Here is a 26,996-nt window from a genome sequence, read left to right on the forward strand (position 1 = left end):
CTTGGCAGGCTAAAGGCCCACGTGCTAAAGGTCAACCCAGGGCTGTGCTAGGGGAAGGGGTACAACCTTGAAGAGGTGTGGCCTAGTGAGAGATTTTTGCTTCATTCCATGAGTGGGGTGGTTTCTCTCTGCCACATCGGCCCACCATGATGTGCCATTTGCCAAGGGCCAAAGCAGTAAGAACAACAGTGTAATGAACCCTGGACAGGAACTTTGCAAACTGAGCCAGTGGATATCGTTTCTATATAACATCATTACCCTACACATTTGCTATATTAGAAAACAGGTAATGAGGTAACTAATTCACATTTCTAAAATTAAACAGAAAAGGAATTGAGAAGGGAACCAAACCGATACGCCACAGAACAAGACACAGGCAATAATGGAGGAAATGAACAAAACTAATAAAGACATAAGACGTGAGAGGCAAAGGTCACAGTAAATAAAAATCAATGGAAAAATACGAAAGTCAAAGTCAGAGATTGAAGAATGGTAACAAAATGGGATCCAGCTCTATGCTGTCAGTGTGCAGGTTAGAGTCTACACTAGGAATAAGTGGAAAGTGGAAGGACAGAAAATACCGAAGAACACACCACTGAACAAATCTAATAGGAGAATTCTAGCCCGAAAATTCAATCATAAATATATTAACCACCAACCAGAGCAATAAAAAAAAGAACTGGAATAAAACTCTAAAGTGGTTAGACCTCAGAGATATCCACTGTGCACCATTCAGGAGCGCCAACATAGGATTTTGTCTCAATTTTACATGAAACATGCCGTAAGTCCCATATGTGAGGTCATGCTCAGGATATTGTTGAAATCCCAAGTCATACAAAGTATCTTCTCTGACCACAGGGGTGCAGGACCCAGAAGTTGCACAGTGTTTGAAAGCTTTGACTTCACAGGAAGTATCTTCTCTAAGCAGGTGGAATGACAGGAGATGTTTCTAACCAAGGCACAAGAGGAAAACAAAAGAACTGTGCTGAAACTAAGTAACACACTTGGAAAGGCTGGGCTCCTGGGCTCCTGGGCTCCTGGGCTCCTGGGCTCCTGGGCTCCTGGGCTCCTGGGCTCCTGGGCTCCTGGGCTCCTGGGCTCCTGGGCTCCTGGGCTCCTGGGCTCCTGGGCTCCTGGGCTCCTGGGCTCCTGGGCTCCTGGGCTCCTGGGCTCCTGGGCTCCTGGGCTCCTGGGCTCCTGGGCTCCTGGGCTCCTGGGCTCCTGGGCTCCTGGGCTCCTGGGCTCCTGGGCTCCTGGGCTCCTGGGCTCCTGGGCTCCTGGGCTCCTGGGCTCCTGGGCTCCTGGGCTCCTGGGCTCCTGGGCTCCTGGGCTCCTGGGCTCCTGGGCTCCTGGGCTCCTGGGCTCCTGGGCTCCTGGGCTCCTGGGCTCCTGGGCTCCTGGGCTCCTGGGCTCCTGGGCTCCTGGGCTCCTGGGCTCCTGGGCTCCTGGGCTCCTGGGCTCCTGGGCTCCTGGGCTCCTGGGCTCCTGGGCTCCTGGGCTCCTGGGCTCCTGGGCTCCTGGGCTCCTGGGCTCCTGGGCTCCTGGGCTCCTGGGCTCCTGGGCTCCTGGGCTCCTGGGCTCCTGGGCTCCTGGGCTCCTGGGCTCCTGGGCTCCTGGGCTCCTGGGCTCCTGGGCTCCTGGGCTCCTACCATCACTGACGCTGACACTGACAGGAGCCCAGAAGCCCTGAAACCCAGGAGTGCAGAAACCCAGGAGCCCAGGAGACCAGGAGCCCAGGAGCCCAGGAGCCCAGGAGCCCAGGAGCCCAGGAGCCCAGGAGCCCAGGAGCCCAGGCATGACTTTGTACTTGGCAAGTCTGAACTGCAGAGGAAAGTTTGCGTGTTCCCTTGTGCCACTAGACTGTGCTTTCTTGACTTGTGCCTCAGAGGTGAGGAGTGTTCCCTGGGATGAATCACATAGTCAGAGGTGGCTGGATCCTAGTAGCTGCCGTTCCCTGGTGAGGATGGAGACAGCCAGTGCTGGTTTGTCTGGGCATTAGCATTTGGAGGAAACTCAGATATTTCTACATAGCTTGTTTATAATATCTACATCTCTTTTCCCTACTTTGTCAATTTATTCTATAATTTTAATTATATCAATATGGACTCACGAGTTTTTGTGGTATTGATTTGGTGGCTCACTGAGCAGCATTGTGTGCAGAGGCCTTGAAGGCCAGCTTCCTCCTACTGTTGCCCCCTTGAGAAGCAGGAAGGCCAAGGTTAGAGGCCGGCTTGGGTGAGTGGTTTGAGGCAGCCTTGCTTCTCACATCCCTGGTTCCCCATGGTCCTGTCTCCTCACATTGAAGACATGCTCAGTGCCCTAACTGTGGTTATAAGTTCTGGGTGCACCCATATCTTCCCTTGGTTTGGCCCCTTGTTGAACCGGAAGCTGTCACCATCACTAAGCCTGAGCTCTAGCCAGGCTTTACCTTGGATAAGGGCTGAGCTTTACCTTGGAGAAAGGCCATCTGCTGTGCCAGACTTGGGTCAGAGCACTGGGCATGTAGGTGGCTGTGGCAGAGGCAGCTGCGATTGAAGTTCCAGAAGGGAAAAGACACGGGTGACATTAGAAGCTGCCTGGTAGCTGTCCAAGATGCCTGAGGTCATGTTTGTGAGTCAGGATCGCCAAAGGCTGCCTGTGCTGGGCTACAGGAGGCTGGCTGACCTGAAACAGGGGGTGGGGCTAGGCCTAGAGCTGGAGCTGCCAGGGCCCAGAAACGGAGACCGTGGGTATTGGTGGCTGCTCCATGCTGCTGCCCATCAGCGGCCCCCAGGGTGGTCAGGGTGCTGGAGGAACCCTAAGAGCGCCGTTTATGTGGGGGCGCACCAAGGCTCAAGCTCTGTCCTAGCCAGGAAGAGGCTGTGATCTTTCTGCCCCTGGTCCGTGCCACATTCAGCTGTGCAGATGGGAAGGAGATCCCACTGGTGCCAGGGGGAGGCGCCGGAAAAAGAGAATTGTGTGGGGCTGCCACATATGCACAGGTCGGCCCAAAGCTGGGCCCCACTTGGGGACCAGATCCCATGGCTATGGCTGTGCTGCCACTGGGCGGTGCCACAGTCATCTGTGCAGATGGGAAGGAGTTCCCACTGGTGCCAGCGGGAGCCCCCTGGTAAAGAGGATCAGGTGGGGGTGTGGTATCCATAGGCTCTACACCAGTGTCAGTCCCTGACTGGGGAGCAGAGGATGTGCCTGTGGCTGTACTGCCACTCGGTGGTGCCATAGTCATCTGTGCAGATGAAAAGGAGTTCCCACTGGTGCCAGTGGGTGCACCCCGGGGAAGAGGATCAGGTGGAGGTGTGGTATCCATTGGTTCTACACCAGTGTCAGTCCCTGTCTGCAGAGCAGAGGATGTGCCTGTGGCTGTGCTGCCCCTGGGTGGTGCCATAGACATCTGTACATATGGAAAGGAGTTCCCACTGGTGCCAGCAGGAGCCCCCTGGGGAAGAGGATCAGGTGGAGGTGTGGTATCCATAGGCTCTACACCAGTGTCAGTCCCTGACTGGGGAGCAGAGGATGTGCCTGTGGCTGTACTGCCACTCGGTGGTGCCATAGTCATCTGTGCAGATGAAAAGGAGTTCCCACTGGTGCCAGTGGGTGCACCCTGGGGAAGAGGATCAGGTGGAGGTGTGGTATCCATTGGTTCTACACCAGTGTCAGTCCCTGTCTGCAGAGCAGAGGATGTGCCTGTGGCTGTGCTGCCCCTGGGTGGTGCCATAGACATCTGTACATATGGAAAGGAGTTCCCACTGGTGCCAGCCGGAGCCCCCTGGGAAAGAGGATCAGGTGGAGGTGTGGTATCCATTGGTTCTACACCAGTGTCAGTCCCTGACTGGGGAGCAGAGGACGTGCCTGTGGCTGTGCTGCCCCTGGGTGGTGCCATAGACATCTGTACAGATGGAAAGGAGTTCCCACTGGTGCCAGGAGGAGCCCCCCCGGGAAGAGGATCAGCTGGGGGTGTGGTATCCATAGGTTCTACTCCGGTGTCAGTCCCTGTCTGGGGAGCAGAGGATGTGCCTGTGGCTATGCTGTCACTGGGCGGTGCCACACTAATCTGTGCAGATGGGAAGAAGTTCCCACTGGTGTCAGTGGGAGGCCCCGGAAGAGGAGCATTGTGTGGAGGTATGACATATATGGAGGATGGCCCAAAGCTGGGCACCACTTGGGGACCAGAGCCCATGGCTATGGCTGTACTGCCACTGGGCGGTGCCACAGTCATCTGTGTAGATGGGAAGGAGTTCCCACTAGTGCCAGTGGGAGGCCCCGGAAGAGGAGCCTTGTTGGGAGGTGTGACGTATATGGAGGATGGCCCAAAGCTGGGCACCATGTGGGGACCAGAGCCCATGGCTATGGCTGTACTGCCACTGGGCGGTGCCACAGTCATCTGTGGAAATGGGAAGAAGTTCCCACTGGTGCCAGTGGGAGGCCCTGGGAGAGGAGCATTGTGTGGGGGTGTGACGTATATAGAGGACAGCCCAAAGCTGGGCACCATGTGGGGACCAGAGCCCATGGCTGTGGCTGTACTGCCACTGGGCGGTGCCACAGTCATCTGTGGAGATGGGAAGGAGTTCCCATTGGTGCCAGTGGGAGGCCCCGGAAGAGGAGCATTGTGTGGGGGTGTGACGTATATAGAGGACAGCCCAAAGCTGGGCACCACCTGGGGACCAAAGCCCATGGCTATGGCTGTGCTGCCAAGGGGCAGTGTCACAGTTGGCTGTGCAGAAGGGAGGGAGCTGCCACTGGTGTCAGGGGCCAGAGGCCCAGAAAGGAGAGGATCAGGTGGAGGTGTGATGTCCACTGGAAGCTCTGTTCTGTTAGTGTCTGTGTGTACAGCAGAGGCTGTAGCTGTGGCTGGAGATGTCAGTGGGTTCCCATAGCCCAGGAAGGGCTTCTCCTTTCTGTTCTTACTCTTCCCTGCAGGCACAGTGGATGGAGGTCCAGTCCCTGGGGCAGCCATGGGAGCAGAGCCCAAAGGCTCCATGCATTTGTTATCTTTGGGGGCCTTCTTTCTGTTCTTACCTTTCCCTGCTGAAATGGTGACTGGAGGAGCAGTCCCTGGGGCAGCCAGGGGAGCAGAGCTTAAAGGTTCCCTGCTTGTCTTCTCTTTGGGGGCCTTCTTTCTGTTCTTACCTTTCCCTGCTGGAATGGTGTCTGGAGGAGCAGTCCCTGGGGCAGCCAGGGGAGCAGAGCAGGAAGGCTCTGTGGGATCAAAGACCTCAGGGGCCTTCTCCCTTTTCTTCTTACCCTTCCCTGTTGGAATGGTGTCTGGAGGAGCTGTCCCTGGGGCAGCCAGGGAACCAGAGCAGAAAAGCTGTGTGGGGTCCAAGACCTCAGGGGCCTTCTCCCTTTTGTTCTTTCTCTTCCCTGTTGGAATGGTGTCTGGAGGAGCTGTCCCTGGAGTAGCCAGGGAACCAGAGCAGAAAAGCTGTGTGGGGTCCAAGACCTCAGGGGCCTTCTCCCTTTTCTTCTTACCCTTCCCTGTTGGAATGGTATCTGGAGGAGCTGTCCCTGGAGTAGCCAGGGGACCAGAGCAGAAAAGCCGTGTGTGGTCAAAGACCTCAGGGGCCTTCTCCCTTTTGTTCTTAACCTTCCCTGTTGGAATGGTATCTGGAGGAGCAGTCCCTGGAGTAGCCAGGGGACCAGAGCAGAAAAGCCGTGTGTGGTCAAAGACCTCAGGGGCCTTCTCCCTTTTCTTCTTACCCTTCCCTGTTGGAATAGTGTCTGGAGGAGCAGTCCCTGGAGTAGCCAGGGGAGCAGAGCAGAAAAGCTGTGTGGGGTCAAAGACCTCAGGGGCCTTCTCCCTTTTCTTCTTACCCTTCCCTGTGGGAATGGTGTCTGGAGGAGCTGTCCCTGGAGTAGCCAGGGGAGCAGAGCAGAAAAGCCATGTGGGGTCAAAGACCTCAGGGACCTTCTCCCTTTTGTTCTTACCCTTCCCTGTGGGAATGGTGTGTGGAGGAGCTGTCCCTGGGACAGCCAGGGGAGCAGAGCAGGAAGGCTCTGTGACATCAAAGATCTTAGGGGCCCTTTCTGTTCTTAGGGCCCTCTTTCTGTTCTTACCTTTCCCTGCAGGGATCATGGGTGGATCAGTACCTGGCAGAGGCTGGGAAGCAGAGCAGGAAGGCTGAGGGCTACTGGTGAGGGTGGAGTCCTGCTGCTTTCTGTGGTTACTCTCCCCCGCAGAGATCAAGGGTTCAGGAGCAGTACCTGTGGCAGGCAGGGGAGGAGGGCAGACAGGCTGTGTGGTGCTGCTGATGTCTAGGGCCTGCAACTTACCCATCAGCCTGGCATTCACAAGCTGGAATGCTGCCTCCTTCTCCTGACCTATGTGCTCCGCGGTGATCTTATAGCTCAGTTCCGGAGGTGGTGGCAGCCTGAGGGGTGGCCCTTGGCGACGCCTCAGGAGAGGGATCTTTCTTCTTCCTAGGCCAGCACCCTCTGGTGTCATCTCGTGTTCCTTTCTGGTTTCTTCGTGTCTGGATGGTGTGTCTGCCACCACCTCGTTCCCGGGCTTGAGGGGAACTTGGGGGGCCGAACACGGTTGCTGGAGGCTGTCCTGCCTGGCCGCCTTCAGATCTTTGGCAGAGCCCGGGGGCGGCCTGGGGTGCGAGTGGGCTGCAGCCCTCCTGCGCTGTCCCGGCAGCCCCCCGGTGGAGCTGTAGGAGCTGCTGATGGCATTTCGCTTCAAGGAGCTCACACAGGAGGGCTGGGGGTAGCGGGCAGCTGGAGCTCTGGCGCTCTGCCTGCGGTGGTCTGTGCTCAGAGGCCCAGGCCTGGGGACATAAGGCACCTGGCCTCGCCGGCCTACCACGGGCTTGAAGGCGGACGGGGGCCTCGCAGCCTCCTGGGCGGCCCTCCTCTGCTGAGCCTCCTGCCTCAAGAGCCAAATGCCCGAGCAGTCCCTGCGGGAGGACCTACGGCTGCTGCTGCGGCGTGTCTGAAAATCGTCTGCGGGAAGCACTGGCCTCCCCAGAAGAGAGCCTACCTGTTGGCCCATGGGCCCCAAGGGCCCCAAGGGCCGCAAGGGCCTCAAGGGCCTCAAGGGCCAAAAGGGCCTGCAGGTAGGGGAGCAGTGCTCCGGGCACTCTTGCCCAGAGCACTGAGGTCAAGCCCGGGATGCCTGATGCCTGATGCCAGACGTCAGGACTGGATCCGCGGGCACACTGGCTAAGCGGGATGCGCCCACCCAGGGCTCTGGGCAGGTGCCGAGAGGGGCCCACAAAGGTGGGCCCTTGGGGCAAGGTCCTGCCCCCGCGGGCAGGGAGCAGGGCTGCGGGGCAAAGCTAGCCCGCGGCACTGCTCCCCGGAACTATTGGGGAACGGGGGTACTTCTATCCCAGACCTTGGCAGAGCGCACTGCTTGAAGCAGCCAACTGCTCTGCCGCCTGAACTGCAATGCTTTGTTGCCAGGACGCGGCTTCGCAGCTCGAGACCAAAAACCGCCCCGCAGGCGGGTGCTCAGGCCCGCGTGCCCGCGTGCACAAACGGTCAAAAGCCGCGCGGCGCGTTTGCAACATTCTGTAACTTTCCCGGGAGGGCGGTTCCTCTGCCTCTCTGCAGCAAGATGGGGACAGGAGCCCGCGACCCTGAGGATTGCCACTGCTTGCAAACAGGCTGCAGGTTTCCCGCCCTCATACCAGGGCTGAGGGGGACAGCTAAGGGGAAATGAGCTGCTGCAGTCCCTTGAGGGCCCTGAGGCAGAGCCCAGGGGCTGTCACCTGTGGGCCCTGATCCTACCTAGGAGGAGGGACTAGGGGAGCAGGGTTCCTGCCTAGCCCCACCTGGGACACTTGAAAGCTTTGGCATCAGGCTTTTGCATCTTCCTGCTCTTGCCCTGTGTGTGAACTGAAGAGGAGAGTAACCAGCATCAGATATCCAAACAGGCAGCATTCCTTTCCTCCTCTTTGATTCCTGAAGTTATACCCTGCCTGTTCCTGCCTTTTACCCTCAACCTGAAGAAAATTCCTTCGTGTATTTCTGTAGCAAGCTTTCTAGTAACAGATTCCCTTGCGTTTTTCTCCCCTCCTTTAACCTTCCTATTTATTTTCATTTGGGGCCCAGAACTTACATCACACACACACAGACACACACACAGTGCCTGGGGGGACCTTTTCTTCTGGCCCTGCAAGGTGTTCTCTCAGTCTCTTGTGGCTGGTGTGCTTTCCATGGGAAGTTTTAAATTGACATTTCCTTGTATTGGACCTGTTATTTTCTCTGAGTATTTTGCAGAATTGTCTTCATGCTTGTGTATTGAGTTGAGCGTGTCTTGGATGAGACTTTTCCCAGCATCTTAGATGTGTTTTCCATGAATTGTGACCTATCTCCCACTTTTTCCTGTATCTCTCTTGTTCCTCAACTCCTCCTTTACCCATGAGGATGGTAAGATGTTAAAATTTTTCGTGTTGCTTTGCATGTCTCTGAGACTCTTAATTTTTTTGTTCTTTTTTTCTCTTTGTTTTTAGATTGGCATTTTAATGCCCCGCAGAGTCTTGGACTCTTGTTCTTTTTCTGATGGAAGCTTATTTATTTCCATTAAATGAATTCTATTGATGTCATATTCCATTCATGTCAAGGGTATTTGCCTTTCTTTCTGCCTTTCTTTCTTTCTTTCTTTCTTTCTTTCTTTCTCTCTCTCTCTCTCTCTCTCTCTCTCTCTCTCTCTCTCTCTCTCTCTCTCTCTCTCTCTCTCTGTGTCTCTCTTTCTCTTTGTCTCTTTCTAAGAGAATGGTTTTTTCTAGTGATGTAGGGGAAACTGAGCTAACAGTAACCAGGAGCTCAGGAGAAGAAAGGAAATTTAGTGATCTCCAGGGGAGTCATCCTCAAAGTCTGAGGTGGTATTTGCAGAGAGCTTGTCTTTTTTATAGAGTGGCAAACAGAGGTCGTGGGGAAGAGTTGCAAGCTTTTAGCTGAAGGATGTGGTACAATGGCTATCTTGTGGTGAACATAGTTGTGTGTAGCAAAGTTGTCAGCATGTTCCCAGGGCTTTCAGTTGCATGAAATCATATGATTTAGCTGAGTTCAGTGGCTGAGAACAGAATGGCTTTACCTTTACTGAACAAAGTGTCTACAGTTTGATCAGGCTTTCTGCTTCCATGGTAGGGGTTTTCCATGATCCTTCCTTTATGTGGGTTGTTGCAGGGCTGGATATTGCCCTTTCCCTTGAGGATTGGTCAGATTGTCTTAATTTTCTATATGTACTATTGCTTAGTTTTGGATAGTGCCCTGGACAGTTTGCTGGTTGATTTAGCAGACTCTGGTTCCTATTAAAATCCTAAAGCAAGCAATGGTTTCTCTTGTTCTGTTGTTCTGCAAAGCTGTCAAGGCAGCAGGGTCAGACCGCATCCTGCATTTGCTTTGCAGGGTCCAGGTTGTGCTCAGGCCACAGTGCCCCACCCCCAGCCCTGGTGGTCTACTGGATGCCTGGTGGTTGATAGCTCAGTCACTACCCAAAGCCTTTGCCTTGCTTCTTTGGAACTATTCTGTGCAAGCCGCTCAGTGTGAGTTTAGACCTTGTGCTGGCTCTCTCACAGACTTCAGTGATTTCTTTCTGTAGCTCTCTCCTCTTTAAAATGCCATTTACATTTTCCTGCCACAAGAAGAGAACTTCCCCAGGGCAGGTCAACCCTCAGGCCATCAGCAACAGCAATAGAGTACAAACATAGTGGCAATTTCCCTCATTCTCTTCATACAGCAGAAGTCACTGCCTGTTCCTTTGTGGGCACAGGTCATTTGTTGGGGCTTTAGGTCCTTCTGCCTCTCTTTTTTTTTTTTTTTTTTTTTTTTTTTGGTCTTTTTTTCGTTTTTATCGGTACCAGGGATCCAACTCACGACTGGCTGCTTGCAAGGCAGGCGCTTATGCCGCTGAGCTAAATCCCCAGCCCCCCTTCTGCCTCTCTTGAGGCTGCTGGACAACTTTGCAACCCGTGAGGAAAAAACCCCACAAAAGTGGGATGGGATGACTCTTTAACCCTCAGATGCACCCCCAGCCCCGAGCAGAAGTCCACACTTCTCTGGATACAAACAAGGATTGGGGTCCAGAATTTATTCTTTCAGTGATTACTGGAATTTATTTTCCCTAAACAAAGCTGGAAGACACAGAAGGAGAAACGCAACATGGAACAGCCCATTATGGGCTGTTGTTCTCCTTTGGATTCCAGTCCCCATTTGCCTGGTACTGCATGCTTGCAGCATTTTGAAGTACAGTATGCGCTTTCTGTCTGTGTCTGGTTGCAGTTGTAATTTGTGTGGGAGAGAAGTTATCTGGGGCTTCCCATATTTCCCTAACAAAGTTCTATGGCTACTAAATTAATTGAAAAGAAATGTATTTGCATTGTTACCTATGACAGAGTTCCCCTTCTTTTTAGTGGCAGAATACTTTGGGATTGTAGGAATCCTATGGCCTGGTTTTTATCCATTGCAACAGTAACGTTTATATTGCTTCTACATCTTGTTTGTTATGGAAAGTGTTGCTGTGAACATGGGAGCGCAGATGGTTTCACTCCTGGTTTCTGTTGTTTTGCAGAAGTACCCAGAAAGGTTAGTGAAGTAGACCAATCACAGAAGGACACATACTACACAATTTTCTTTATGTGAGACGCTTAAAATATAGCAACCTTTCAAGCAGGCAATAGAATGGTGATTGTTAGGGTCCGAGAATGAGGGGAATGTGAGTTGCTGGGCATTTGGTATCGAAGGTGTATGAATTCTGTACTTCTGTTTACAACAGTGTGCCTATAGGCAACAAAACTGTAATAATGTGCTTAGAAATTTTTTAGAAGTACAGATTTCACATTGTCTATCATAATGAAAAGCAGTGTTAGGCAGTTTTGACTGACAACAAAAGATTTAAGGCTATAAAATTGAAGGATTGATTCACTGAATAAATATCAAAGTCTATAATCAGGCGATTTCCAAAAAATGAAAGCTTGAATTATTTCACAACACAGGAATTTAATGAGTATCTCACAAAATGTGTGCATATAAGTGCACATGAGAGATGTGTATATGTATTTTACTACAATCCTAGTATATTTAGATGTTGTAACTTTCCTATAAAACTAAAGTTGCCTGGTTTGTAATTTTCTTTATTGTTCTATAATTTTGTGAGTGGAGGTATTATTGGTAACAAACCAGGAAACAGTCGTGGTTTTTGATGCAGCCTTCCTTGCTATTTCCTTTAGGTGTTTCATTCCTTGACTTAAAGAAACTGAACAGTAGAAGAAAGAACACTGGGTGGCAGATGGGGCCACAATGAAGTACAGGAGGAGGTGTCCCTGCGAAGTCAGCATCAGCCCCAGATCACCCTACGAGCCGCTCTTGGTATGAAATCCGCTTGAATTAGTGATAGGTTTCACTCATGTGGGAGCCTGCCAGACCTCACGTGGTGCCTGCCCAACCTGGTGCTGGACCCTAACATGACAGCGTGTCCCTCTAGTATTGATTTCTGTGTTCTTCTGATCTCCAGTTGACCTTTTTGCTTTTCCTGCATGTGCCAGCATCTCCCCCATCAGCTGTCAGTAGGTCTTTCTGCCCGCCTCTTCAAACACCATCCCCTGTCCAACCTAATCAAAGCCCCATGGCTTCTTTGTCTGCCTCAGAGGGATCTTGCACTCTTTGGCAGCTCTCCCATGCCCACTGATAAGGCCTTTTTTCTTTTCTGCCTTTGTTTCTCTACTGAACCAAAAAAGCTCCAACAATTAACATGCTCAGTTCTGGAAAAATAACAAGTCTCATCCAGTGCAGGTGAATGCAGTCAAGAACATTGTTTTCATTGCACAGCATTAGTGCTTAAGGAGTGTGAGCAAGGCAGAAGAATATGGTGCATTATATAGTGTCTCTCCCTCCTCTTGATACAGAAATAGAAACGAAAGGGCCAGGGATTTAGCTCAGTGGCATGAGTGCCTGCCTGGCAAGCATGAGGCTGTGAGTTCCATCTCCAGTACCAAAATAAATACAATAAAAAGCAAGAAAGAAAAGAAATAGAAATTCAGTGTAAGTACATCTTCCAAGCCATCACTGCCAACTCTGAGTTCATTTTCTAAGTCTTGTTTTCCTGCTTTCACAGGGAGCCCTTTTAAGACCTCCAAAACTCTCATTAAGATTGTTTTAAATGTGTCTCCTCCTACGCTGTCCTTTGCTTATCACTGTTAAGCTGTAGAAAAACCCGGTCTCCATCCCAAGAATTTTTGAGTCTTCCAGCTTTGCCCTGGAGGAGCAGAGAAGGGCACTCAGCTAGGGATGAATCATTCCAGGTAGTTCAAGCTATGAACGGGGCGCAGCCTCCCGCCCCTCCCTGACACCTCGCTGTATGTTCTGTCCCACTCTGAGCAGTTGTGCTAGTTCTCATCCTGGAGAATCAGGTGGTGCTGCTGCCCCGGGGGTGATGGAAGGTTAAGTGTATAAACAGTTCAAACAGCCATTTGTTGTTCTTCCTTTCCTGTGTACAGAAGAAGATTGCACCCAGGGGCGTCTACCACTGAACTAAGTCCCCCACTCCTTTTGCTCTTTATTTAAATTTCCCAGCGGAGCCTGAACTGTGATCCTCAAGTCTCGGCTTCCTTAGTGCTGGGATTACAGGTGCACAGCACATCTCATATAAAGGGCTTATTTTGGCTCACTGTTATGGAGGTTACAGTCCATGACTGCTTGACCCCAGTGCTTTTGGGCCATTGGTGAAGCTGCACATGATGGGAGGGTATGACAGGAGAATCACAAGTTCAAGGCCAGCCTGGTGGACTTCATGACTTAATGGAACCCTGTCTCAAACTCGAAAATAAAAAAAGGCCGGGGGTGTGGTTCAGTGGGAGGAAGCTCCTTAGTTCAACACCCAGTGCCTCCATCCATCAATTAAACAATCATTTAAAACAACTTCAGGAGGAATATTTTAGTGACAGAAGGCTTCTGTCTTTTGACTGTCCCAGTGCCAATATCCTGGTTATGGTATTGTGCTGTAGTTGTTGAAAATGTCACCACTTAGGGAATGCCACATGCAAAAGGATCCGGCAGTTTCTATTTCTTACAACTCGATGTGAACCTACAATAGTCTTAAAATAAAAGTGATACCTGAAAGAATGCTCATTGTTCACCTTTTGGGGTCTAGAAGCTATCAGCTGGGCAAGTCTGCAAACACTGACTTTTTGGCTGCCACCAGTTCCTTATACATCTGGGCTGCAAAATGACCAGTTGTCTCAAGTTTATGTCTTTAGCAGCACCCTGGCAACCAGACATTCTTTCTTTCTTTTTTTTTTTTTTTCCATTGATACCGGGGTCAAACTCAGGACCTATGTGCTTGTCAGGCGGGCGCTTACACTGCTGAGCTAAAAGCCCGGCCCAAAGAGCTAGTATTTCTAAGGCCAACACACCTTGCTTTTCCATTCTGCTAACACGGAACTGCTGACCCAGTGTCACATATATCAGAACCACCCAAGTTAGCACAACAGATAGTTTCCCCTGTGTTGTCTGAATCTGTGTGTTTGCCAGTTTGACAGATGAAAAGTGTTAAGATATGGTTTACATTTCTCTTAGAGTAATGCAGGTTAAGTGTCTTTTAATATCTTAAGTTTGTACTTTTTCTGTGAACTTTGCTTATGTGCTTTGCTTGTGTAATAATGGTATCAGACTAATTTTAGAACACATGCTGCTTGGAGAAGTTCTGAAAACTTATAAAGCTTGTGCTGTTCTCTACAGACATACATACTGAATCGGAATAGTCCTTGTGATCTCTGAAATTTTGAGTTCTCTCCAAATTGAAGCGGGAGGCAGCAGTTATCAGGAACAACGAGTTAAGAGAAATACGTACTAAATCAGACAGCCAGTATTTGGGGTCAGTAATATGTTTCTAAGATGCTCACAAGATTTGGAAACCAGCGAGCAAATCGGCTGAAATCAAGCAATGCCAATCGGCGAGAGAACACCATGAGGCCCCTGCTAAAGCAAAGTGGCCATTCTTTCTGACCTCGCAGCCATCCACGATCACAGAAGCTTGTTTTACGCATTTGGCTTCAGATTAAAATTTGAACTACACTGAAATTAGATATTTGGGTGTCTGGGACTAGCTAATTAGTCCTATCCAACTGGTAAGCTCAACCAAATACAGTGGAGCCAGGATGGGAACGCCTCTGGTGCAAAACGCAATAGGAAGCACAAGATCCACTTCCCAGGCTGGAGAGGGCGGGGCCCTTCAGACCCACCCTGAGTGGGCGGTGACCACAGGCGGCTCCCTGCCTCTGTGACGTCACGGAAGCCCCGCCCACAGCTGTCAGCCACTGCCCATACCAAGCTGCATGCTGGCCCTGGGAAGTTGCCCCTTCCTGGGGTCATGATGGGCAGCAAAATGGCGTCTGCCACCGGATTATCCAGGTAAGGGGCTTTCATTGCTTTTCCGCACGCGGGGCGGTAGGGATGGTGCAGCCATAGCAAAGGCTTAGGGCAGAGAGACTTTGACACAGGATGCACAGTGACACTGCCCATGCTACTGGATAGGCGTGTATGAAGATGGGACATGAAGCGCGTGGCCTTGGGCAGTAGGGCAGTGCCTTGCGCTTTGCAGGGGCGAGGCATGTCGGCAGGTGGCTAGCTCCCTGCTGACCCCGGGGTCAGGGCTTCTCTGCCAGCACCTCAGCCTTCATGGTCTGCTGGCTAGGCTGCCCTCAGGAGCTGGGCCGATGGAATGCAGCAAATCATCATGGAAATTGCACACCATCACCAACTCTGATTCATCCCAGGATGAATGCAGGGATGGTTCAGCATAGGCAAAGCAGTAAATATACTAGAGCACGTTCACAGAACTCAGGACAGACACCACATGCTTATCTCAGTGGATGCAGAAAGAGCATTTGGTAAAGTCCAACACTCATTCATGATTTAAAAAAATCCTACAGAAAATTGGAATAGGTGGATGGTCTTTACCTCAATCAGATAAAAAGTCTTCTGTGACAGACCAACAGCCCACCTCATACTAATTGGAAAAAAAAACTGAAAGCTTTCAACCTAAAGTCAGGAACGAGGTGAAGATATCCACTATCACTACTCCTGTTCCATATAGTTCTGGAAACAGCCAGAGCAATTATACAAGAGAAAGAAATAAAAGGAAGAAGACTAAAGAAGAAAGAAGTGAAATTATTATTTGGAGACCACAAGATACTCTACTTAGAAGACCCCCAAAATTCCACAAAAGACTTCTAGATTTAGTAAACAAATTCTGAGGTGTAGCTGGATACAAAGTCAATGCTCAAAAATCAGTAGACTTCTTGTACACGAATAACAAACTCAATGAGAGAGAAACCAGGGAAACAACACTTTTCACAATAGTATCCAAAAAACTGAAATTTTTAGGAATCATTCTAACAAAGGTAGTAAAAGACGTTTACATTACAAGTTACAGGATTTTGAAAAAGGAGATCAAAGATGATACTGGAAAATGGAATGATACCCTTGCTTATGGATAGGAAGGACCAACACTGTGTAAGTGTCCATATTCCCAAAACTGTTATATAGGTTTAATACAATCCTGATCAAAATACCACTAGTGTACCTCAGAGGTCTAGAGAAAACATTCCTAAAATTCATCTGGAACCAGAAGAGACCTAAAATCCTGGGCAACAAAGCAAAGCAAGACACATTACAATCCCTGACTTGAAATTAAACTACAAAGCTACACAGTGATGAAATTAGCATGGTACTGGCAAACAGACTTGAGGATCATTGGAACAGAAAAGATGCAGACACAACCTACACTCAGCCACACTCTCACTGAGAAAGGAGCCAAAGATGTTCAGTGAAAGAAATCCTCTTTAATAAATGGTGCTGAAAAACTTTTTTCCATATGCTGAATACTAAAACTAAAAACAAACCCCTGGGTATCACCGTGCACTAAAGTACAAAAAAGATTTTTTTTTTTTCGGTGCCGGGGATTCAACTCATGGCCTTGCACTTCGCAGGCAGATGCTTGTGCCTCTGAGCTAAATCCCTGGCAGAAATGGGTCAAAGATCTAAATATTAAAAGAGAAATATGAAATTGACTAGAAGAGAAATTAGGTGGAAATCTTGAAGACATGGCAGTAAGACAAAGATTTCATTAAAAAAACAAACTACATAGGAAGTACTTCAAGGATCAACAACTGGGATTTCATCTTATTACAAAGTTTTTTTATTCACAACAAAGTAAGTCACCAACAGAATGAAAAGAAAACACACATATTGGGGAGAAACTAGCCAACTGTTCCTCAGACAAAGGACTTGTATCTGGGACATATAAAGAATTGAAAAACATCAGGTCCTGGGATTCTGCCTTTCCCCAGAAACAATGGCTATCTTTAAAAATCATTGAATAATCAATACTGGCGGGGTTGTGAGGGAAAACATCCTTTGCCAACCTTCGTAGGCATGTAGACAGGTGCAAGCACTGTGGAAATCAGTGTGGAGGCTCCTCCAAAAAAGGACTAGAGGTCCCATTCAACCAAGTTGTTGCCCTTCTTGGGTATTTCCCCAGAAGAATTGAAAACATCATACCACAATGACATATGTTCATCCATGTTATAGCAGCACAATTTTTAATAGATCTTTGAAACCACTCAAATGCCCATCAACCGCAAAAAGGATAAAAATGATGTAATGTATTTTGTATTTGTTTTTCATAGTGAGGATCAAGCTCACGACCTCATGTTTGCCAAGCAGGCAGTTGTGCTGCTGAGCCAAGTACCTGGCCCTAGGATACGGTATTTCAATACAAGATAGTATTCCTTGGCTATAAAGATGGATCAGTTCAAGGCTTTTATAGGTAAATGATGCAACTAGAGTTTATACTTACAAGTAAATAAAACATACCAATATGGGTAAACAGCATGTTGTCTCCCTAGTGTAAGAAACTGAAAGAGTAAATAAGATCTAAAAGGTATAACGCATATTCTGAAAGAGAATGAAACCGCTGAAGAGGAAAGAAATGGGACAGGGAAAAGGAGAAAAGAAGCAAGGCAAGTTATATATATATACATATGTGTGTACACACACAGATACCTAAGACAGTTCTACTGCTAATGCTCATAGTTCATCGAAAGGAACATTAACTGCTTCTATTGGAGTAGTCCTGCATCTGGTAATCACAGCAACTATCTTGAAGACCACAATATGCAATATAATAAGCAATGTTAATTTCCTATCTTGTTTTGAAGTTCTGTATTTTTTATGGGTTTTTAAATTCTCTTTAAAATTAAAAATGGTTGAAAGTGTTTGTCAGTATTTTCACTAAAATTCAGGTTAGCTGCCCCATTTATAATAAAGCAGGCAGGAGCTTGTTTTTATGTATATCCCCTACCGGTTCTTCTGGTAACTTAGAGCCAGTTCTGTTTTACATGATGCCAATTGCAGCACTTGTAGACAGCTGTCATGATCACACATAAATGTCCTGATTATTTCACTGAGGGAATTAAAATATTATAAGTGGGATTACTGGCATATGCCTTTAATCCAAGCTGTTTAGGAGGTAGAGGTGGAAAATCAAAAAGTTTGAGGCCAGTCTCAGCAATGTAGCCAGAGCCTGTCTCAAAATGAACAAATTAAGCTGGAGCCAGCTGCGGTGGCACACACCTGTAATCCCAGCCCTCGGGAAAGCCGAGGCAGAAGGATCCCTACTTCAAACCCACCCTAGGCAATTTGGGAAGACCCTGTCTCCAAATACAACAGTGCTGAGAAAGTAGCCCCCTTTGAAGGCCCAAGGTGAAGTCCCCAGCACTGCAGAAAAATGAAACGGAATGATGACGTAGGCATGAAGAAGGGAAGTGCAAAGGCACTCCTGGATTTGATCTGCACTGCCAAAAAGTCTGGGGAGTCATTTTCAGATCCAAATAGAATGTACAACCTATTAACTCAAATTTTTCTGCTGTCTAATTAATTAGGAAATATTCTGCTGCTTGCTTTTTCAAGATCTTTGTTTATAGAATTCTCATATACAATATATTGTTTTATTTTAACCTAACAGAATTAAAACATGCTTCAGAAAGTAATCTTCTAAAACTACAAACTGAGAATAAAAAACCTGAGAAAGGAGCTGGACAGTATGGAAAATTCCAACAAAATAAAGATCATACAACAAAGCCTACACACAGAGATGGAGCTTGCTGCAGTTACTCAACATGTGGTCTAGGTAACATTTGTATAAATCAGGAAAGGAGGGATAAAGACCTTTTAAAAACACCACTGACATGAATACCTTACCACGGGTTGTGTCAGGTTGTGGTCATAAGCTAATTCAGTACAACGACTGAGTACGTAGCCGCACTGGAGAGCACTTGCCTAGCACTGGTGAAGCCCCAAATTCAGTCCCAGCATTGCAAAAATCATAATTGTCTACTGATATTTGCTGTACTTACATATGTAATATTCATGTACACTCAGCATTTAGGGGCTCATTTTTCATCATGGTTAATCATTAGCATTTAGAACTGGCATGTTTTCTACAGCTCTGGAGGCAGGTTGGAGTACAGATTTAGCCTCCAGGTTTGAGGGCGGAGTGGACCTGGGTGAGAGTGGCAGTTAAGTAGGTGACTGCTGCCACTGGGAATTTAGCTCAAGTGGGTGCTCAAGGACATGGGGTTGATCCCAACCCCATCACAAAGAGAGAAATATCAGCATGATGTCAAGTCCAAGTAAACTCTAGTAAAAGTTGCCATAAAATTTTTCCCCTGAGACATTAATGGCAAGAAAGAAAGAAAGAAAGAAAGAAAGAAAGAAAGAAAGAAAGAAAGAAAGAAAGAAAGCAAGCAAAAGAGAGACAAGGCTGACTGAGCTGGCTGTGGAGGCCCATGTTTGTCCACACAAAGGGCTGGGGATGCAGCTCAGTGTGATGGCCATGGGTTCCACCCCTGGGCCTAGGGATGAAAGAAGAAAAAACTGTCCGTGGAAATTGATGAGGTATTTGCAGACATCATAAACATACCTTTACCCTGCTGAAGCCTCTTGTAAGTAGAAATAAAGACAAAAGTGTATCACGCACTGGGAATACAGGCAAGTGTCCCAGCACCTGCCAGGTAGCATGAGGTCCTGGGTTGAATTCTTGGACAGAAAAAATAATTGTGTATCACTCTTTTCTGTGAAAACAGGGCTACTGTAGCTTTCTAGTAAATGTTTAAAAAATTAGATAAGATTAGTGAAGGGAGTATTTAACAAAAATCTTGTTAAAATTTTAAAGTGCTTATATTTTAAAGTTGTTATATTTTGACTTGTTTTTTGTTTTTATTTTAAAGTATAGAACATCATTTTGGGGTGTAAAGTCAACTGGGCAGCAGAGCCAGCACTCAGGGAAACTGTTCTGCAGCTTGAAAAGGCTCTCACCGCAATCTAACAAGAATTCCACTGGACCCGGTGCTGCCATGTGTGCCTTTGATCTCAGCACTCAGGAGGCTGAAACAAGAGGATTGCCACTTGCTGAAGACCAGCAAAGATTTGCACCTTGCAGTTTTTGGATCTGATATGTCATTTAAATAGCAAATTTCAAGTGAAATGAATTTGTGATGTTTGGGGAACGCTCCTAATCTGTAATCGCTTTTTAGCTTCAGTTAACACTCTAACATAGAATCAGTCATTTTAAATAACACTAAAGTGACTGTGTACTCTTAAAAGGGGAATGTCTTAGTCATAGAAAAGCTACCTGGTCTGATATCTGAGGAGCAGGCGCAGTTTTGGACATTCACAAAGTCCCAGCATTTAATTGTAATACTTGTGTGCATTTCTGCATTTGTCAGTGAGGATGCAGACAAGTCTCCAGAGTGTCAGCAGCTGGTAAAATTCATAGTGGGGTTATGAGTAACTGTCTTCTGTTCTCTCTGTGTCTGTTTCTCCCCTCACACATACTTCTGCACACGCACATACATAATGCTGGCTACACCCTGGCAATGCTGATGTACAGTGACATCCATGCCCATTTTCAGTTCTGTTTGGAGACAAGGTCTTGCCAACTTACCAAGGCTGGCTTCAGACTTGGAACCCTCCTGAACAACTGGGATTACAAGCATGTACTGCCATGTCCAGTACAAAGCTCTTTATTAATTAGAAGCTATTGAGCATATTTATGGACAGTGTGATGTTTTCAGTATTCTTATTGGAATAAAGTGAAACTTGAAAAGATGTGCTCATTGGATAATAGCTCGTGAAATCTGTTCTTTAGATTAATAACAAATAGAGATTTCCCTAAGCTCTAATAGTAGGCTTTTCTTTGAAATATTTATACCCTGTTTTCTTTGATCAATCATAATGTATGCATAGTTTTATTCTTTTTGTCTGTTATTGTTTTGAGGTAGCGTCTCATGTGCCCTGCAGGGCATTCTGAACTCACTATGTAGCCCAGGCTGTCCTAGAACTTCCTGCAGTCCTCCTGCCTCAGCCTCCTGAGGAGAGTAACGCTATAGGCATACACCACCACACCTGACCTGCTGTTGTCTATAACAATTGTTATAAAGTAACTTACTTTTCGCGTGCAAATTATTTTGAAAAATGCTTTTTGGTTCCAGTAATCCACACAGGAACTGTTTGTTTGTTGTGGTACTGGGCATTGAACCCAGGATCATTGTGCTTAGCTCTCTTGAGCCCTTTATTTTTTTTAATTTGTTATTTTGAGATAGGATCTCATCAAGTTGCTGAGTTGCCCAGGCTGGGCTGAAACTTGACCCTCCTGCCTCAGCCCCTAGAAAACTGGCATTCTAGCAATGCACTACCACAGTCACTTGACACTGTATTAGTAAATTTCAACCTGTGGACCACCTGAAAAAGTGTATCTTCATATACTAAAACAGGTATATGTTTATCTGGGACCTTAGTGGTCTTTGACTTACCTGTTACCCAGCTCTGAGAGAGGAAGTGGGTAGGCTTTGCCTGAACTGTTGCTGAATACAGAACTCACAGCTCACTGTTTTATGACATTTACTTCTGTGTGGGTTTGGGGTTCAGCCGCCCACTCTAGGACTCCATTTGAGGGAGCAGCCACTCAGCAGAAGGCGGGGGCTCCTTAGATCTAGTCAGGTGCATTCCACAAGCAGAATGTAATCTGCTTGGAAAAGGCAGCCATGGCCCCAACCCCACATCACAGAGGCCTTGGGTTTTGTCCCAGCTAGCGAATGCTGCATTTCAGAGTCAGGAAAAGGAAATGGGAATTTACTACAAATGACATGATCTACCTTAGTCAGCTTTGCTCCATGAAATAGACACCCAAGAATAGGGAGGTGCCGGCAGTCCTAGTGACTTGGGAGGCTGGGGCAGGACTGCTTCAGCCATGAAGATCAATCCAGCCTGGGATACACTTGAGACCTAATGTCTGGCTTATAACCACATCCACAAAGACACTCCTCTCCAGGAAGTAAGCCAACAGCTCAGCCTCTCCTGGTGGTATTTCAAGCTTTAAGAGCTCTCTCTCTCTCTCTCTCTCTCTCTCTCTCTCTCTCTCTCTGTCTCTGTCTCTCTTGCTCTTTCTCTCTCTCACTCCCTCCCTATTCCTGTTGCAGGGATCTCCTAATGTAACTGGCCTAGAACTCACAGGGATCCTCATGCCTCCGCCTCCCACGTGCTGGAGTTACAGGTATGCTTCACCACACTCAGATTGTCTTGTTCTTCAGTTGTTCTTCTCATCGGTATCAGGGACTGATAACCTGGCTCACAGGCTGTTTTAGTATATGAAGTTTTACCACCACAAGGCCGTGCCACTATGTTCACATGTTAACTGTGCTTGCTTTCTTGCCATGATAAAATAGTGTAATCGAATGAAGTAGCTTAATAGTGACCCTGAGGTGGCTGCACTGCACTTTTCCATAGGACGAGGTGTTGTGAAAGACAGGTTACCGAGCCCCGTGGGAGCTGGCTTCTGTTTGAGGGATGGCAAAGAAATACCAGCATGGCCCTCTCTCAAGGGCTCAGGGGCTTTGCATGGGACTTGAAGAGGGGATTGTCGCTACCTTGAGTCGGGGTGGCTTTGTGAACTGTGACTGTCATGCTGTTGTGCCCACGTGTGTTTATCTGCTCCTCTTACTGTCATAAGGACCCGTGAACCTTGGTGGTACCATGGGGTGGCAGTTCTGCCTCCCTCATTTTTGCCTTGACAAGGGCCCAGGCATCCTGGGGCTGGACCTAGTAATCCTCAGGTTTTCCCTCACAATGGATTGAAAAATCTAATTGTGCAATAGAATATTTATTCTGAGTTACCCAAATTCTTCTTAATTGTTTATGCGATTCATTTCACTATTGAATTGCTGCACCCTACATGTTAGATCCAAGTATTTTATTAAAATATCTTTTAGCAAGAAACCTCAGCCTGGACTAGGTACCTCTTGTTGCATCACACACTGTGCTCTGACCTGGCTTCCAGCTAGCACTGGGGATGGGATCACTCGCCAAGCAGAGGAAGGGCGAGGCCAAGGAAGATGGTGGTACACCGTGACACAGGCCGAGTGTGAGTGTAGGAATGGAACAGGCGGGTGTGTGCACTAGGCCTAGTCGGTCCTGGTGTGCGCTCTGCCACCCAGGGAGCAGTGGGTATGGATGGCGCATCCCATGCCTTGTAAGCAGACACAGTGAAGATGAGGACGGACAGACTGAGCACTGATGGTGAATCACTGAGTGACCTGATGGCAGTCTCGGGGCAGACTCTACCTGTGGGAAGTGAAGACAGAATTTCTGCTTTTGCTTCAGAAGCATTTACCATCCTCATCCTGTGAAAAGTCATCTGCAAGGAGCCTGCATTGGGAATTCTGTGAAGCAGAGTCAGTGCCAGCGCTCCCCTCGCAGGCTCCCTGAAATGGTCCATTCGGATGTGATTGGGACTTTGTGTTTCACTGAACACTTTCTTACGCCTCCTGTGTGACTATGTTTTGGTTAGGTTTTATTTTTATTGGTATGTGATCACAGTACATAATGATTCTATTTATCAGAAGCAGTTGGTGGATATGCATGATAGAGTTTTCCTCAATATGGTAGAAAAACAAGAGTAAGGAAAGGAAAAACCAAAAAGGACTTTATTGCTGGCATGGGAGGTCTGCAGGGGGTGCAAGATCCCTTCAGGGCAGACAAAGAAACCTGGAGCTTTTATTCAGTTTGAGAGGGGTGGAGTTCGAAGGGGTGGGCAGAGTGACATTTTGACAGTTGTTTGAGGGATTGCTGATGTGTGCACAACAAGTGGGAAGTTCAGTTTTTGGGTTTGCAAGAAGAACGTGGAAGTCAGTTTCGAAGTGAGGTACGGTCCAGTGCCATGATGGGCAGGCACCATGCTGAGCCTGGCAGTGCTCCACAGGAGCAGAATCCATTATTCCCATCTTTTGGGTGTTAGAGGCAGCCACTCTTAAACTGCTTCCTGCTGACTGGGGTGACATGATAGGAATTGAAGTAGTCATTGTGATGACAGGTGGACCCGGGTAGAATCTGGGACCAGGGGTCCCCTCAGGACAAGGAGTTATCTTCTTATAAAGACCCACAACCCAGATTGAAGAAATCTTTAGAAAAGTTTAAACAGACAAGGAGATATAATCAAAAAATAACAAGTAGTATGAGAGGTCCTGCCAGGGGAAGAAGCTCAGAGGAAAGTGTTCCCTTTTCTATAATAGCAGCAGTTAGACTTTTTTGCAGATATTATCGTAATGTATTTTTAATTGCCCATAACAGTTGTTAATTACTGGGATAGTTGGAAACTGCCTGAAGAGTTTAAACTTGGAGCCATTACTATATTTAACTTATGACACATTTTTATATCCTTTGATTATATTTTTTGCTGGATGTTTAAGACCAAGTTAAACTGAGACCTGTGTTAATTAAAACTAACCTCTTGCTATCTATCAAGGTCAGGTAAGTCTCCTCAGGATTTGTCTTGGAACCATGTGTGGAGCCTCTTAGTTCTTGACAGTGTCAGCCATCAGGATGGTCAAGCAATGAGCCATTGCTTGACCAAGTTGGTTTCTGTGAAAGCTTGGGAGAGTTTTCTTCTGGTTGACTCTCCTTAGGCACACTATATACTGTGTCATACTTTTTTGTAGTTCCATAATCTCCTTGATCGCAAGACCCACGGAGATAAGGAATGTCACTGCAGAGGTACTCTTATATCCTGGGTCTTCAGTGACCTCAGATGGCTGGAGCCAAAATATTGGTTGTCCTCCCAGTCCATTCATCTTTTTTAATTTTTGGTCTCTAAATATCTATTGTTGAACATCCAGAAGTAAGGATTGGTAATATTACAGTGTAAAAAGGCAGCATGTTTAACATTATTACCTTATCTGAATATCAAGTACTTTAGAACATAAAATAACATCCAATATTTCTATCAATCATTGATGTCCTAATACTTCAAGCCCATGGAAACTGTTAACAGTTACATACTTTTCACAGAAAATTTGAAATAAAACCTATACATACTATTGTAGCATGACAATTACGACACTCTGTGTCAATCTGAATTTGCATTTTGACCTAAGATACCCCTTTTAGTCGATCATCCCTATCTAGTACATAAGCTTTCACCTGACTGGTTTATCTTTAGCGGGATGAGCATGTAGTAAGTTTGTGTTACAGGCAGAGGTCTTAATCTGAAACAATTTTGTTAAACAATCTCTGTTTTACATTTTTGGAAGGAAGACCTGTACATGTGGAAGCATGACTACATTAATACACTGTAAGGTTATTAACAATCTATTGTTTCATGTGAAACCTTTGTATCAGAGCATATTTAAATAATTTATTGTATGATTTGTTTGACAATGACCGATGTGAACATAATACAATAATGTGTTTTTGAATTTTAGTTGGGATGTGTCCCATAAGGCTATGGAGGTCATTGGAGCCTCTGATCAATGAACAAGAACTGGGTAAATGTTACCAAGTAGCCACTTTCTGAATCAACAACTCCACTGAAGTCCTATCCAATAATGCCCCCACCCTACAGGATTTTAATTATCTTAACAATTTCTTAGCGACTTATGCAAAATCCAGACACCACATTTAGCATACTGTTTTTAAACAGTGAGAGACTGTTGCATCACAAAACATAAATGAAAGTATTATCAAATTTACATAACCAATTATAGCATCATTTTGATGACCTGGCAACTCAGGTGGAAGCAGGGTTTTAGACATATAACCCATATTAAATTTTTAACCAGTGATCCAAATACGGGAAAGGAAAAAATTGTTGAGCTCAAGTAAAAAAAACAATTGTTCATGGATATGACAAACAAATAGATATAGACAATCTGTACACGACATAAAGACATACACAATCTTTTTGCTCTGTATTTGTTTTTTAGTACCAGGACTGGAACTCATAACCTTATGACCTTGTGCTTGCCAGGCAGGCACTTATGCTGCTGAGATAAATACACAGTCCAGAACATACACAGTTTAACAGAGAAACACAATCAGCGTGCACTCAAATATATTTGGCCATCTGAAGCTATAGTATATGAAGTTTTATCCAAATATTTTTAGGAAAAAGACAGACACTATGGTAACTACTATTCTTTAAAAAAATTATTTAGCTATTTCTTATGTTTATTTTAATTAAGGGAAAAATTTAACAAATTAGGATATATAATAGTAACTCTTTTCGATCTCCTATTAACTTGTTTTGAAGTCCTGTAATACTCCCACGATCTTGTTTTGACTGATCAGACTCTGTTCCATTCTGTGCGATAGTAGCAAGTCTGAGGGTATAGGCAACTAATTTGAAGGCAATAAGATTCACAAAGATGCCCATTCTGGTTTGACTATTGTCTCCTTTGGAAGTCCTGTAATGTTCACAATGCCTAAGTTTTATTGGTCTTGTTCTCTACTGTTTTGTCCAACTTTATAATATCTAATGAGATAGACAATTCCTTTTAAGGAAACAAGAGACAACGTTGATAACCATTGTTAATAACCTTGTACTCTGTTCTACATCATGTGCTATGTCTAGCTTTGGTTTTGACTTACAGCTTTGTTTTGCCATATTTGACTTTATTCTCCCCCCCCCAAAAGTAATAAGAACTAAGGAGTAATAAAATCCAAAATGTGTACATTTTGTTGTAAAAAAGAGAGGGGGGGGGGGAAAGAGCTCTAACAGATATAACAGCAAGTGTGTTTAGGGGTGTTAAATAGCTGACTATATTAATGTTTTTGGATCATCGAACACAGCTGTTTGTAGTCTCTCTGTTTGAATGTCTACTTTGTATTCTTTGATACTGTGATTTGAGCAACTATTTCCAAGATGATAATATGTAATCTATTAACAGGTGATTTCTTACTGTTATGTTTTTTTTTGTAGTTCTGTATTATGTGTAACCGTACACTGCTTTGTTTTGTTTTGTGTTTTTCTCTTTTTCCTCTTAAATAAAAAAAATATATATTTGGCCAATTTGATTTCTCATAACTTTTACAAGTTGTACAATTGTAAATGTAGACTAGGGAGAACCTTTTTGCAAAATATTTAACAGAGATCTCTTGAAATAACAACCAAAAGGAGCACAACTTGTTATACCTGTGAAAGAAAAGATAGTAGCAAAGCAAAGACAGCTATTAGGAAGCCATAGGAGTTTACCCTGAATTGAAGCTCTTTGACAGAATGACACGGGTTGGTAGCTAAGGACCTCAGTGCTGTGAGATACGGGAAAAGGCAGAGAGAGAAAAAAGGACGTAAACAGGGACCAAGTCCTCAGTGCCTGTCACCTCACAGACAGGAGGGAGAGGTTGGCTGAGTGACACTTTGAAGCAGGCTGGGGTGGAGATAGCAGCAGCCATGCAGAGCTGGCAGGTGGTGGCAAGCAGGAGGGGACACAGAGGCTGGGAGGGGTCAGAAGGCAGTGGAGGCTGGAGGAGTGAGTTGGGGTGTGATGGGCAGGTGGGGAAATGGCCAGAGCAGGAGGAGACACAAGGTGATGGGGAGGGGCGGAGAAGATGGCAACAGAGAAAAGCAGGAAGTTTCTTGGGGATATGGCAGAGGTCGATGGTGTGGAGCAGGCCAAAGAGCTGGGGCCACCCCATATGCTGAAGGAGGGAGGGACACGCCC

General features: G+C 46.7%; 1 long non-coding RNA gene across 2 annotated transcripts; it reads left to right on the forward strand.

The window, feature by feature from the left end:
* The first annotated feature begins 7,485 nt into the window (after nucleotides 1-7,485).
* LOC134478003 (uncharacterized) lies at nucleotides 7,486-20,078 on the forward strand. 2 transcript variants are annotated; one of them, XR_010050345.1, is made up of 6 exons: nucleotides 7,486-7,614; nucleotides 10,459-10,530; nucleotides 11,175-11,313; nucleotides 13,681-14,352; nucleotides 17,969-18,133; nucleotides 19,233-20,078. It is a non-coding gene; the product is annotated as an uncharacterized LOC134478003 (long non-coding RNA). The 2 variants fall into 2 exon arrangements; XR_010050344.1 differs by lacking the exon at nucleotides 17,969-18,133.
* The last annotated feature ends 6,918 nt before the right edge of the window (nucleotides 20,079-26,996 follow it).

The sequence above is a fragment of the Cavia porcellus genome, unplaced genomic scaffold, assembly GCF_034190915.1.
Source record: "Cavia porcellus strain 051 isolate PalLab524CR breed Dunkin Hartley unplaced genomic scaffold, mCavPor4.1 scaffold_11, whole genome shotgun sequence".
NCBI classification, from domain to species: domain Eukaryota; kingdom Metazoa; phylum Chordata; class Mammalia; order Rodentia; family Caviidae; genus Cavia; species Cavia porcellus.